Source organism: Bos grunniens, chromosome 4 (genome assembly GCF_055505025.1).
Source record: "Bos grunniens cultivar Pamir isolate PY7600 chromosome 4, Bosgru_T2T1.0, whole genome shotgun sequence".
NCBI lineage: Eukaryota > Metazoa > Chordata > Mammalia > Artiodactyla > Bovidae > Bos > Bos grunniens.
Window position 1 is genome coordinate 2,598,496 of NC_141168.1, and position 12,908 is coordinate 2,611,403.

The following is a 12,908-nucleotide window of genomic DNA, read 5'->3' on the forward strand; positions in this document are numbered from 1 at the left end:
TTGCATTTTGGAAAATGTAGTTATTTCAATCACAACATGTTTCTATGTAGTGGGTTTCTTATTGCTACTTATAAATGAATTAATAAATTCTCTAAAATTCATTCATAAATAATCAATTCATTTTTCATTTCCTCTGTAATAAGCACAAACTCTTTGTGGTCCTCAATACTTTTTCAGCATGTAAAGGAGTCCTATCGGAAAATGTTTGAGAATTGAGTGTGTTCTCAGTCACTCAGTCGTGTCTGACTCTTTGTGACCCCATGGACTGTAGCCCACCAGGCTCCTCTGTCCATGGGATTCTCCAGGCAAGAATACTGGAGTAGAGTGCCATGCCCTCCTCCAGGGGATCTTCCCAACCCAGGGATGCGTCTCCTGTGTCTCCTGAACGGCAGAGCTGGAGAAAGAGGCCAAGCCAGCAAAACGGGGGCATCAGAGAGTGAGGCAGAAGTGGGGAGGCTGAGGGAGCTGGTCAGCCATGTCCCGCGCCCCTGAAGGGTAAGGGACAGACAGCTGGCACTCCGGCATGGCAGAGGCACTGCAAGAGGCTGATCATCCAAGGGGCCCCGCCTCCTCTCGTGTAGAGGGGCGAGGGCACAGTGGGCAGAAGAGTCAGTGTGGGTGGAGCGGGGGCGGGACCCCTGAGGAACGGGTGACCAGGTCTGCCCAGCAATGCGGGGGCCCTGGGAAGCCAACCTTCCCCAACTCCACGCGCACTGGGCTGCCGGGGGCTGACCTGCCCCGGCTGCGGGCCGCTTTTCATCACGGGCTGGGCGCCGAGCAGGGGAACGTTCTGGCTGTGGAGGCTGCTCCCCAAACACGAGCCGCAGTTGTGACATTCTTGAGACCTCCATGGGGGACCCAGATGACAGGGTTGTATCTCACTCGGAACACGTGTAACTGACCCCGGGAGGGAGGCAGAGCCGCCTCCGCCAGGGATGAAGGATGCTCGTGGCCACGGCGGGGGCCCGGCCGCCCCTGGAGCACCTGCAGGTCCCCCACTCCTCACCAAGGGCAGAAGAGTTTCCTACTGAAGCCTCAGTGTCCTCGGGCGTCATCCGGGGAAGCAGACCCCCGCTTCCCAGAGTCAGACAGGGCCCCGCGGAGCTGTGCGGAGAATGGACGCGGTTACAGCGAGCCTCCTCCCGTCTCCCCCCTGAGCTGACCCCGCCCCCGACCGCCTTCCTCCCACCCTAACTGTTGTCTCGCTAGGTGTGGGGACCGTCCCTTACATGGGGACAAGGGACCCAAAACCCAGAGCAGACGTCCCACCCATGTTCTGGGGAAGTCACTTGCCCCCCACCAGCCATGGGAGGACGGGCTTCCTGGGGCTGTGGGCCCAGCGGGGCCCCAGGACCCCGGGAAGCATCAGGACAGCCTCACCAGCGCAGGCTTCCTCCGCGGGCTGCGCTCGGGGCGGCGTCTGACTCCCCGACACTGCCGGGCACTGGCCAGGCCCCGGGAGCAGCGCAGCCCTGCCCGGAGCCCGAGGGCAGCACACGTGGTGTTTGGGCTGCTGTGGCTCCGGGCACGCGCTCGGTACTTCTCGCCTTGAAGCATTCGAAAATGACGTTTGCGTCTCATTTCCAGAAAACAGCAACTGTGAGAATTGAGGGCGGCCAGCCGCAGGAAGGAGACCCAGCTCCTCAGCCAGCCCCACCTGAGACCACAGGTGTTGGGGAGGGGGGTGCACAGTGCATCTCCCTGGGCCTCAGGAAATGACTTCTCGGGCCCGTGAGACGAGGGGCCCTGCTGTGGACATGCGTTACCGAGGGGCCATCCCGCCAGCCCCCCAGCAGGCAGTTGATAGAGAGGCGCACGGGCTCAGCGTCACCCGCAAGTCACCGTGCTGAGCTCACAGTGTAGAGGCGCACACGGTCCACGCTTACATCACAGACTCGCCCCCAGCCTCACCCGCCTCTCCCGACCCCTGCCCCGGCCTGGGAGCCGCTCTGTCCCCGCTTCAGCAGCACCAGCTGTGAACTGGGGACAAAGTCTGTACTTCCCTCTCTTCTCACGCTATTGCACTGAAAACGTCGCATCACATTCTGCCAAAATTACTGTAAAAAGATCCTAAAACTGAAAAGTACAAGCAGACGCCCTGACCTCTGGCTCCGAAACAAGTTCTCCCTTGGAACAAAAAGTCCTGTTTGGAGGGACATTTTTGTTTGGGGGGATCTTCTTCCAGAGGAGCATCACAGTCGATGCCTTGGACGATCCCTGGGTGAGCCCTGGACTCTAGTCAGGGTCCTGTGGCTCATTTTCAAGCTAGAAGACTTCAACTCCAGAACGGCGCTGGGAGAGCCACTCGGGGGTGGCGTGCGCCCCGCTTCCCTCCCCCAGCCCCGAGCTCCAGCCAGGGCCAGCTGAGTCTGGGCAGCCGGATGAGACCTCCCCTGGGGGCATCTCCGGGTAGCCCGTCTCCTCCCGCGTGGCTGAGGCTGGGAAGGGCCCTCCGTGTGTGCATGTGGGTCCTCAGGATTTGGCGCCGGCTGTGCCTCTTATGAACCTACATGACACATTTGGGTTCAAATGGACCATAAAAATGTCCCTACCTTGGCAGGAGGTGTTTTTGCTTTAGGAAGAAAGAGGAAATAATCCTCCTTATGAAGGCAAAGTTGAAGGGGTGGTGCTTTTTGATAAGAGCACCTATAAGATGAGTAAGAACATGTTTTCTAGGTGCAGGGATCTACCAGGAGGTCAGCAGGGAGGCTCTGCTGGGCGGGAGGGGCTGTCCCGCCTCCGGAAGCAAAGCCGGACAGGAGGGAGGGGAAAGGCCACCCTCCCCCGGGGCAGCAACAGCGGCCAGCTGCCATGCTGAGGGCAGGTCACCAGCGAGCTGATTCACGGCTGATGAGGAGCCTGCAGAGCATGCATCCTCATCAACCCATTTCCCAGAGGAGGAAGTCGAGTCTGGACACGTGTTGCTCGCGGATCTAAGGTTACACCACTAGGAAGCAGCAAAGTGGATGCTCAAACCTTCAGAACCCAAAGAACCATGGTGCCGCCTGGGTCAGCCAGTGCTCGTCACCCACTTGGGGATTCAGGTGGCATCTTCTGCTCCTTAAAAGTGTGTGCGTGTGGCTCACCCGGAGCCCTGGCACGAACGTTCAGGACAGGCCCGTCCTCAGTGGCCCCGATGGGAACCGGCCACCTCGTCCCTCCCTGGCCAACAGGTGACCAGAGCGGCTAGAGGGGAGGTGGGAGGGGCCAGTGATAGACGAGACCACCTGGTGGGTGGAAGCCTGGCCCCACAGGTGCCGTGGGGACTCTTCCTGATCTCAGAAGGCAAGAGGAGCGATAGGGAAACAGCTGTGAAGCGAGGGCGGGGCGTGGGGGACGCAGATGGGTCCCGGGACTGGGCTGCCTTGACCGTGCCATGGACACAGACCCCACACCCGTGACGAGGCTGCACGGGACCACACGCATGCGCACACACATACACCAGGGGAACACGCAGGGCGGGTGAGACCTGGTGTCAGCTCTCTGCTGCCACGTTAAGCTTTGTCTTCCACGGCGGGAACCGGGTGCAGGAGTCTGGAGTCTGACGGCGCCGTTTCCTCACTTACAGCCACACGACCAGCGTCTCAGAAAGCTCCCAAGTGCCCGGCGCCCTCAGCCGAGGCACGCAGCCGTGGTGGGGGGGTTACACCACTCAGGGCAGACTACCATCCCATTCACACCATCACTTGGCCAGAAGGGCTTGGATGAAGTATTCTGCCTGGGGACTGAGGAAGGTGTACTCCATGTTGAAGTGGTAACGTCCTCCGAGTTCTGAATGTTGAGCTGGCTTTCTCCCCTCGTCTTCTACTTTTGCATTGAAAATTCGTAGTGCAAAGAAACAAAGAGTGGTTTACATGATAAGAGGAGCAGTTATTCCTTCAGGCCTGAATGTGGCCGTTGGAATGAGACAGAGAGTTCTGGAAGGCCGAGGTCTCCCTGGGGAGGGGCCCGGGACTGAGCATGCCCTCAGCTCAGTGTCACCAGCTCTCATGGGGCTCGCAAAGCAGAGACGGAGTCAGACCCTTCACAAGTCGGGCAGAGAAGGAGAGCGTGGCGATGGACGCGGAAATCTGAGCCGTTGGCCCGAGCCAGAGACAGGCCAGCATCAGCGGGCCGCGTGGGGCGTCTGAGGCTGGGCCCCAGCCTGCTATGGAACACCCCAAGCCCTGGACAGCGGGCCATCATCCACCCACCCTGCCCTTCACGGCCCTTCTGTCCCAGCCAGGGCTGATCCCCACGGGGAGAAGGCGTCAGGGAGCTTCCAGAACGAGGGCGCCAAGGAGCGGACAGGTGGGACGTGGATGTGCTCGGGGGGTGGGGGGCCGTGGGCCGCAGGCTGACCCCCTGGGGCTCCCTCCGCCCTCCGTGGGCCCGGATGCACTTGGGTAAGGAGGCAAGGCCGCCTGGGGGACTCCGGGAAGGCGGCAGCGCAGAGGGGCCGCCCCAACGACGGTGCGCGCCCCCGGCGCCTGCCCGGCCAGCGACGGTGCGCACCCCCGGCGCCTGCCAGGCCAGGAACGGTGCGAGCCCCCGGCACCTGCCCGGCAGGTTCCTGCACTCGGCACACAGCCTGCAGCCCACGCGCCCGCACCCCGTCAGGTGCAGGTTCAGACCTGACCCCGCTTCCTCCTTCAACTCTCAGACTCGGCTGCCCGCCCCCGCAAGCCTCACCCTGACCTCACATGGCACGCACCCGCGTTCATCAGTGAGTTCCAGACCAGGCCCCGGGCACGCACGTCACACACCCGTCCACGCACACAGCTCAGGCCGGCTGGCCTGGCCCCTTCTGAGAGAGGCCTGCGTGGACACACTGGCAGGGGGCATCAGGGGGCAGTAATCCCAGCCCGGGGTCCAGGCCTGAGACAGGTAGGAGCCCCCCCAGGCCTGCGTGCAGCCACAGGGAGCCCCTCTTAGCGGCAGAGACCTGGACACCAGGCGAGGGCGCCGCTTGGCAAGGCACGGCGTGATTTAGGCAAAAAGGCATCTTAATGAATGAATGTGTGAGAGCAGAGAGAGGCCCTTCATCCTGCTGCAACAGCTTTGACAGCAAGGGTTTTGACAGCGAGCTCTAGGGGCTTGTCCAGAACTCACAGAGGGATGCGGGATGCAGCGACAAAGGCACTGATGAAAGGGGAACTCGGGGAAGTGGTCACGGGGGTGATCCCGCGCAGACCTAGGGAGCAAGGTGCCCTGGGCCCTCAGAATCGACGGGGCCTGGAGACCCAGAGACCAAGGAGGAAGAGAGGCAGGCCCCAGAGGCCAGCGTGCACCCGCTCCACCCCACCCGTCAGGGAGAGAAAGAGCAAAGGGAAGAGGCTTCGACCACAGCTGGGGGGCTGCCCGGAGCCCCTCTCTGCAGCCGTCAGGTCCGACGAGGCGAGTCCTTCAGCTGTGACACTTGGCCACGTGGTTCCCTCCACACATCATTCCCACTGAGAGAAACCCTGCTGCCCTGCCATAAGAGAGGTGAGGAGCCCAGGAGGACACCAGCAGGTCCCAGGCACCCGAGGGGCGGGTACTCAGGGGACCCACAGCATCACGTGGTCCAGGAGCCAGGGCGGGTCACAACCTCAGGAAGCACAGCTATCGCAGACGACACACAACAGCATCCACGCGGGTCCGCCCAGGGACAACCGCAGCGTCCCCTGCTCCGACTCAGCCTACAGGGACTTGGGGGGCCTGCCGGAGTTCAAGGCGTCCACTGCAGCTCAACGGCCTGGGCCGTTCGCCATCCCAGTGAGCGGCCGGGGTCAGCCCTGGTGCGGGGACACAGAAGGACAGACTGGAGAGGGGTGACCCTGTCTACAGCTCCAAGGAGAGACAAGGAAAGGGGATGTCGGGGTTGACCCCACACCTGCCAGGCTGAGCTCAGAGAGACCCAGGGCGGCGTGGGGGCCCAGGAGACGCTGCAGGCACAGGGGCAGGGGGCTCCTCCGTCCACCCTGACTTCCAGACCAGACCGAGTGCCCAGGAAGGAGAAGCAGACTTCATCTCGGCAGACGGGGTGCCCGCAGTCACGCTGCTGGGTCAAGCGCGTGACCCGACCCACCACCCTTGGACTCAGCCCCTCCGGCTGCTGCCTGGACCAGTGAGCGGGCCCCCGGGTGGGGGTGAGCTTGCCCGGGGGACTCTGACACCTGCACGCTCCTGATGCCTGCTGTCCTTTAATAAAGTGTCAGCTTATAAAAAGGGACTTTTCCTCGCGCTGGCTGCTTTCATCCTCTTTGTCAAGAGCCGTGGGTGACAGGGCTCAGGCGGCCGGGGGAGGGGTCCCAGTGTGGCCCCCTGGGGGCCCCCGGAGAGGATTCTCGCACCTCTGGCCTGCCTCTCTTTTCCCCGCTCAGCATTTAGTGCCAGATCCTTTCAGCAAAACCCCTGCTCTGTCCACGGAGCAGCCCCTCCCCACCAGGAGCCCCCCCAACAATCCGCCCCCACTCTCAGCCCCTCCTGGCTGCCCTCATCCGGCCCTCGCGGCTCAGCCCCTTCCCGCCGCCGAGTCAAGTCCAAACCCGGCTCCTCCTCCAAGGTGCCTTTCATGTGGTTTCCACCTGATCCGAGAACACCTCCCGCCTGTTGTCTCCGTGTCTGTGGACTCTTTCTTCAGCCACCTTTTGAAAAGCACAGGAGAGGACCCCGCTTCCCCCTGGAGCAGGCGTCTACACGGGCCCCACCCCACACGCCAGGAGCCAGGGCCAGGGCGCTGCGTGGACGGAGGCGGCATCCTGCTCTTGGCATCTCCCCCGAGCCAGAAGCTGCCCCAGGCTTGGGGGGCCAGCCCCCAGCGGGGCTGGTGGTGCTGCAAACGCCCGGGGATCAGCACCTTCCACGGGCCTCCCCCTTCCCTGGACAGACGGTGTGTCTGCCCACCCGAAGCCCAGTTCCACCTGACCCTCCCTCTCCAGAACTCGCCCCGCCGGAGACTGAAGTGGGGCCTGAGGTCTGACAAAGCCATACTTGTGGTTTTCAAAAGAAGTCGTGTTTCGTGAGGAACTACCTTTCTTGGCAGAAAATAATTGGAAAGTACCACAGATATCTCAATAAAACACATCAAAAGTAACTTTCTCTGGCTTGTTGCGACAAGTCCACTTGTGGTTTCCATCAACCTCAGCTCAGGATCAGGTCTTCTCAGGCAGAGCAGACCATTAAAATATTCAACAGAAAAAGCAAATAGACGTAAGTCCTCTCTGTTTGCCTATGTTTCAAATAAAAGGCAATGCCGAAAGAAGCAGGCGGCCCAGCTTAAAGTGCGCTTCTCTGATTCATGCGTTCACTGCAATTATTTGCGCAGGATTTAAATGCCTAAGCTCTGGATCCCACCGATCTTTTTCGATGCTGCATGGTGAAGCCAGAACATTCTGAGCCGGTTTCGTATTTACGAAGGCTTGTCCAGCGCTGTGCAGTCTAAGGACAGTCAGAAGAAACTCGTGTAGGATCGAGATTAGACTGCTAGAGTGGAGGCTTAAAGCAGACGAGAGGGTCGAGGGAGAGGGGCTCCATCAGCCTAGCCCCGAGGACTCTTCTCCACATCCCCAACCCCTGGAGGACAACCCCGCCTGCGGAAGGCAGACCCTGGAACCAGACAGAAGCAGGCCCACCTTGAACAGATGTGAGGAAGGCTGCGGCTGGGCCCTGGGCTTCCTGGCGGCCAAGGCGAAAAAGGACGCTGGCCCAGGAGCGTGACTTTCACCTTGAAACAAAAACAAAACTTACTCATTTATCTCAAGGCCAAAGAGAGAAAAATCCTTCACCTGGAGGTAAATTTCATCAGGCTCTTTGACAAGAGTCCCTGTGGGATGGGTTGGCTCTCTGGTCGTGTTGTGTCTGAAAGCTGAGATCTAAACAAGCAGAAGACAGTTTCTTCCCCAGGCTTTTACCGGGTGGTATAGTGGTGAACATGGCTGCCTTCCAAGCAGCGGACCTGGGTTCGATTCCTAGCCAATGCAGTAGATTTTAGGGCTTCCCAGGTGGCGCTATGGTAAAGAACTCGGCTTCCGATGCCAGAGACACAAGAGACGCAGGTTCGGTTCCTGGCTCGGGAAGATCCCTTGGAGGAGGGCACAGTAACCCACTCCAGTATTCCTGCCTAGGGAAGCCCATGGACAGAGGAGCCTGGCGGGCTACAGCCTGTGGTGTTGCAGAATCCGACACAACTGAAGCGACTTAGCACTCACTCTGCAAAGCACAGGGAACTCTGCTTATTATTCTGTAAACAACCTAGATGGGAAAAGAATCTGAGGAAACAGATACATGTATGTGTATAACTGAACCGCTTTGCTGTGCCCCTGAAACTAACACAGCCTTGTACATCAACTCTATGCCAGGATAAAATAAAACATGTTAAAAAGAGAGGCAAGATAATTTTTAAACTTCTGTAGACTTTGTTTTCTTTTTAAAAACTGTATTCAGCTTGGACTGAAAAAATAAAACTATTGAACTGTTTTCGTAAAATAAAATAGATTATTAAACAACAAAAACAAGGCAGCCACACCAGCCCTGTTGGCAAACACGAGGAGGTGTTTCCCTGTCCTGGTGTGAGGGGAACGCCTGGACCCACCTGCCCTCCCAGCCCTGTCCTTGGAGCGGCTCTGAGAGGAGGGGTGCGGGGGTCCCATGGGCCGGCCTGTCCTGGGGGCCCACCCGCTCCCATCTCACTGGTCCTTGCAGCCCCAGGAGGCAGCCCCTGGCCTTATCACCCCCCACCCCTGTGCGTGTGCAGAAACGGAGGCAGAGAAGAGTCACCGGGCCAGGTCTGGGCACCACAGCAGGGGCTGCCTGCCCGGGATGCCCCCCGCATCTCCTGGAGGGGCTCGGCCGAGCTCCCTGTTGCAGAAGCCACCCTGACCTGCCCACCGCTGCTTCCCGGCCCCCCACAGGAGCCTCCGTGGGGCCCGACGGCATGCCAGGTGGGCCTTCCTCCGTCAGCTGCAGAAGCCGGTGTCCGGTCCCAGTGGAGAACGTCTGGGGGTCATTCCAGACACTCTTGGGATCTCACCCTGCCCAGGGGATGGGGTAAGTTTGGGACACAAAGCCCGCAGGACCCGTTCTTGCCCTCAGGAGCTCATAGCCCCCCAAGGCCTCAATCAGCAGGTCCGTGAGACCTGCTGGGGAGGGGAGCACTAGACCCATGGGACGGGCTGGAAGAAACGCCAGCCTGGAGGCTCTGAGAGCAGGTGGGCAGCGGGGGTGCGGTGGGCAGACCCCGAGGTCTGTGGGGCGCCGGGGAAGGCGGGTGACCTGAAGGCAGAAGGCTGGAGGGAGAGCCCAAGCAGGACAGGGCGCAGCTCGGTGTGTGCGGACCCGGGCGGCAGTCGGGGGTGAGCCCCGTGTTGACCAGAGGCTTTGCAGCTGTTACTGCAGACTCCTGGGCGGGAGGCAGTGAGGGGCATTGCAAGGGGCATGGCAGCTTCTGGAAGGGGCACTCCCTGGGGTCTGGGCAAGAGTGAGGAAGAGAGACAGAGAGACACGAGTCAGGGACAGAATGACAGACAGAAGTCCCGGGAATGGTCGCAGAAGTAAACCCAGGGAGGAGAGGCCGGCTGTGCCAGGGAGCCCAGGACGGGGCGCGAGGCAGGAGAGGGGGGCCCGAGCAGAGGGGCGCCCGTGCCAGCAGGCCAAGGTGCGGGTGAGCCACGCGGGTCCGGCGCCCGACGGGGAGACGGGTAGCACGGCCAGGGCAGGGCTGGCACGAGGAATGGCTGCCTGGGGAGGTGGTCCTCCCGAGGAGTGACGACTATCAGCAAACGGGACAAGTGAGGCCCCGAGCAGAGGGCACTAACCCAGCAGGAGAGGGGGCACCTGCCTCTGTTTCCTAGGCCGGACGCCAGGACCCGGATCGATGCGGGCTCGCCCTGCCAACGTGCCTCGAAACATCAGGCCCTGTGCTCGGCGCTGGGGTCTGCTCTGGGGTGAAGTGTGTCTCCCCAAGTCTGTGTAAGTCCTAACACCCAGCATCTCAGGCTGTGACCCCGCCCCCCCAAAACAGAGCGGTTGCAGGTGTCATCAGCTGAGGGGAGCCATCGTGTGGGCCCAGCACAAAGGGCAAAGTGGGACCCAGAGCGGATGGGCAGGGAGGGGGCCATGGGAGGATTGAGCCCGGCAGGGAGAGGCTGGACCCGACCCTCCCTCCCGGCCACAGGAGGGGCTGAGCCTGCGGGCGCCTGAATCTCAAGCTCGCAGCCCAGAGAACTGGGAGGCCACGACACCGGCTGTGGGGCCTGTGCCTCGAGACACAGCCCTGGGACCCCCTCAGGGTGCCGCGCGCCCCCGCCCGGCTCCAGCCGCAGCCCCCCGGTCACAGCAGGGCCCCCCGAAGACCGGCTGCGCCTTCCCTGGGAGGGAGGTGACGGCAGCAAGCACCCAGGAGGCGGGCAGACATGGTCGCCATGGTAACCCGGCTCCTGACTCAATGCAGGATGAGTCGGGGGTCCAAGGCCAGACAGAGCTCAGGTGGGCTTCCAGGCAAAGACCCCACCGTCACACATTGGGCAGGACCCGAATTTAAGAGCGTGTCCGGGTGGGGACAGCTGAGTCGTTACAAAACAACGGGCTTGAGGGCGGGCAGACCTAGCAGGTGGCCGACCGAGCACCCCAACCTGTGCGGGGCCTCGTTTAAGAACAGTCACCCACGGTGGCCCAGGCCTGCCGGCTCCAGAGGCCTCTCTGAGACGTGACCGGCACTGACGTCGCTCCCCGAGGCCTCTCGGGCCAGCGGGTCCAGAGAGCGGCTCCAAGTCCCAGGGCACAGGGCCAAGCCCCACCATCAAGGGAGCACGCTCCGCCAGGCCTGGCGCATAAAGTGGGCAGGCGACGTCCCGACCAGATGCTGAGGAGGAGGGGACCTGGGTTAACAGCCTCAGAGGCCGGGCACAGTGGGTGCCGTACAGCTGAGACGTCGCAGTTTTGTTAGAGAGGCTGGTCTCCCTGTCCTGACTAGCCCTGGCCGCAGTGACGTCAACAGCAGCCTTGTGGACACTGGAGATGCGTCCAGGGCATCTCCGCTGGGCTCTGGTGTCTACAGACCAGGAGTCCTGGGAGCAGCCTTGAGTAGTGCTCGGGGGGGTGTTTGCGATGCCTCAGACAGTGGACCAGAGTCGGGAGTGCTGGGACGGGTCTGGGCATGTTGGGCAAGAGTAGAGGTGGGCAAGAGCAGAGGAACTCTTCGGGTTTCCCGAAAGGTGGGCCTCCTCTCTGGGCAGCCTCCCCCTCCTTCCAGGCCTGTCCAGAGGCCCCAGACTCCTCAGTCCCCTCCCGCCTCCCTGCCCTGTAGCCCCTGTGTCCTTCCATGAGTCCTGCTGGACTCGGAGTCAACCTGACTCAGCAGTGGGCTGGACGTTGGCAACGTGTTCCTGAGAGACTCTGTGAGTAAATGGGGAGGGTGCGGCTCCCCTGCAGCTCCCGAGACCCTGCAAACAGAGCCCAGGTGAGGAGTGGACTTGGCTGGCACGAGCCATCGGATCAGACATCAGTAGAAGGAGCTGCAGCCGCATCGGTCATCAGCGTGACTCCTGGAGTCGATGGACAGGGGACAGCGGCCCCGTTGTACAGCAGAATAATCCATCTTTGTTCTGCCGTGTGTTTAGACTCTTCTGAGTCAAATTCTGTGTAAATATGTGATTTTAGCTTGGTCCTTTCATTTGGGGCTGTGCGTCGAATGGATGTGTGAGCTTAGAATTTATCACCATAGCATGCAAAGTGCTAGAAGCAGGATGCGGGCCTGGCTGAACCACAGCTAAGAATAGATCCAATTTATGCAAGCTGATTATACTTGTAGCAAGAGTGATAATTAGAGATATTTTGAAGAGAAAAAAAAAAGAGCTCGAAAGTGAAGATAATTGGAAGATTTATCTCTCCTAGGCTCCGAGATAGCAAAGAATGAGATCTTTAATTACATTAATAAGAAAATAATTATTGATAGTCACAAATAATGTCTCTCCTGGTTCAGGGAGGCTCATGAACTATTAGACCTATCCAATCAATCGAAAACCTAGAGAGGTCTTTTAACGATACAAACTCGAGAGTGAAGAAGCCCACACGTCCACGGTGAGGGAAGTTGTTCCTGTGATTAAATATGTAACAGGTAATTGTTAGCAGCCAGGGAGGAAGAAACCCCACAGACCTGAAGGGAGGGATCTGGGGGTGCAGAGCCCCCCAGAGCTTCAGTGGGAGCCCTGCCTCCCTCCTCGGGGGTTTAGTGAAAACTCAGCGGGGTGTGGGTATGGAGCCAGTGACACAGAAGGGCCTCCCCGCTCCTACCCTGCCTGGGGGTCACTCCCAAAGGCCTCTTTCAGCTCTAAGAACTCACACCCAAGACCACACTTGGAAAAGGCGTTTATATTTCCTCACAAAAGCTGCTGTACAGAGGCTTCTCAGAGGTCAGATTGTGGCAAGCTGACCTCCGTGGGCCCGTCCCCTCTCCAGCTCGAGGGCTCCCCACGTCCTTCCAGTCTGACCTCGCCCACTGGCTGGGTCTTGCTCAGGCTCCATCTGCTCACAAGCCTTGACCAGCACCTCCTCCCCTGGGACCAGAAGCCTGGCGCTGTGGGAACACTGAAGTCCTCTTGTGGGCAAAGACGTCCAGGGAGCCGAGTCCAGGGTGCCCTCCTCTCTGGCTCTTCGACGGGAGAGACCAGGCCCATCAGTGAGGCCTTCACCATCTGAACCAGCTCTCCTGGCCGTCCCACCCCTGCTCTACACCCCACACCAGGAGGCACACAGACCCGGCCTCAGGCTCAAGACCCCACAGACAGCAGGCCTCGGGGTCTCCCAGGCCCCTGGGCTGCCGGCGCCCCCCGAGTGTGCAGGGGTGGGGGCATGTGGCCGAGGCTCTCCTCGGAGCCCCGTGGTCCCGTGGGCCTCTGTTCACCCACCTGTCGCCACCAGACCCACTTCCGGACAGCCGGGCCCTCCTG